Below are 1716 nucleotides of genomic sequence, written 5' to 3'. Positions count from 1 at the left end.
ATGTATGTAAAAGTAAAATGCCTGACAATAATAGCATAGGGATCAAGAGATTTGAAGCTATTCTTCCATTTTCAATATGTATTGATGGTTTTATTTAGGATCCCTCCCCTCCTGCCACCCTCTATACAAAGGCTCCAAAGTAGCTATGTGAATCTTTTATAAACAGAGACATAACCTGTATCAGAAATCAATACCCCTTGGGCAGAGTAAAAGCAGTCTATTTTCCTTATCGGTCATTTCTATTGTGGCAGCTCAATCGCAGTCCTAAATTTCATATGCACACATCCACATACTCCTGTATGTGCATACACATACAAACACATACTTAACTAGTTAGAACCTAATTCACCAGGTTTATTCATATCGTAATTAATATCTGCCAATACTCAAGAGACAGAGCCCTGGTGGCACAGTGGTTAAGAGCTCGGCTGCTAACCATAAGGTCGGCAGTTCGAATTCACCAGCCACTGCTTGGAAACCCTATGGGGCAGTTCTACTCTGTCCTATAGGGTCGCTATGAGTCAGCATTGACTCAAGGGTTTTAATGCTCAAGGGATTTTACAATATGAAATGCAATTATAACCTAACCCTCCAGGTTTGAATTGAAATGAGGAGAAAAGCACAATTACCCAGAATGAAATGCTTGTGCAACTGCTCTTGACTCAAAAGAAAAGGCTGAATAACTGAAAACATTATTAGCAAACATGAGTGATGCTGGTAATGGCTACCAATACAATATTCACTGATATCTTCTTGCACAGTAAGCAGAATCCTGGTCAAACCATTAATTACCATTTACTAGGCAGTCTTTCCTCAAATTAATCACCACCTGTAAGCAAACATGAGAGTGACCTTATGTACAGGAGCCCATTCCATAAAACTCATTAGGGCTGCAATGACTGGTCACATTACTGCATTTTTCCCCTGTGAAAAACAGGCCTGTGAAATCTTTGGATGGGAAATAAACTTTATTTTTCCTTGACTCCTCCTTCTCCTGGTCCATCATAAACAACCAAACACTTAGTCAAAGTGTCAACTTTTCTTAAGCACTTCTCAAAAATTTGCTTCTCTCACAACTGACTCTGCTCCAGTTCAAACTCTCATTTTCATTCGCACTACTGCAAATGCTTCTTTATGGATTATGGGTCTTCAATGACTCTGGTACCGCTCACTCTTAAACTGTACCCTATAGAGTGAATTTTCTAGAAGGCAAATCTGACAGTGTCATTCTCAGGCTTAAAATTCTTTAATGGATCCCTATTGACTTTAGGGTAAAATTCAGAAACTTCAACACGGCATTTAGGGTCCTCCCCAGATAAACCTACCCCTACTCCAAGTACTCCCACCCCAAGTACTCACTCCTTCTTCTGAGCTTCTAAAATACTTTGTGCATACAGTACCTCTATTCGCACTTCCCTCACTCTACTGTTAATGGTTTATATTTCTATCTCCCTCAGTATGCTCTAAGCTGCTTTAGAATAAGGTCTACATTTTATTCATTTTTTGTAATTCCAAGACCCTTTCACAATGCCTAGAACATAGCAGGAATTCAATACATAGTTGTTAAATGAATGAATGCATGCTCAGTTGTCCAAAAAAGAAAACTATCGCCATATTGTGAAATAAGCAAAGTAACACAGGAGTCAGAATACAGGTTAAACACCACCTATACACACACAAAGAGAGAAAACCTCTTCTTTACATTTAATGAGTTAA

General features: G+C 38.7%; 1 protein-coding gene across 1 annotated transcript in view; it reads right to left on the bottom strand.

The window, feature by feature from the left end:
* SH3GL2 (SH3 domain containing GRB2 like 2, endophilin A1) overlaps window positions 1-1716 on the bottom strand; it is a 191221-nt gene that overhangs the window by 87107 nt on the left and 102398 nt on the right. The gene's annotated exons all lie outside the window — the stretch shown is intronic.

The sequence above is a fragment of the Trichechus manatus genome, unplaced genomic scaffold (assembly GCF_000243295.1).
Source record: "Trichechus manatus latirostris isolate Lorelei unplaced genomic scaffold, TriManLat1.0 scaffold00025, whole genome shotgun sequence".
Taxonomy (NCBI): domain Eukaryota; kingdom Metazoa; phylum Chordata; class Mammalia; order Sirenia; family Trichechidae; genus Trichechus; species Trichechus manatus.
This window is presented reverse-complemented; position numbering and strand designations above follow the sequence as displayed.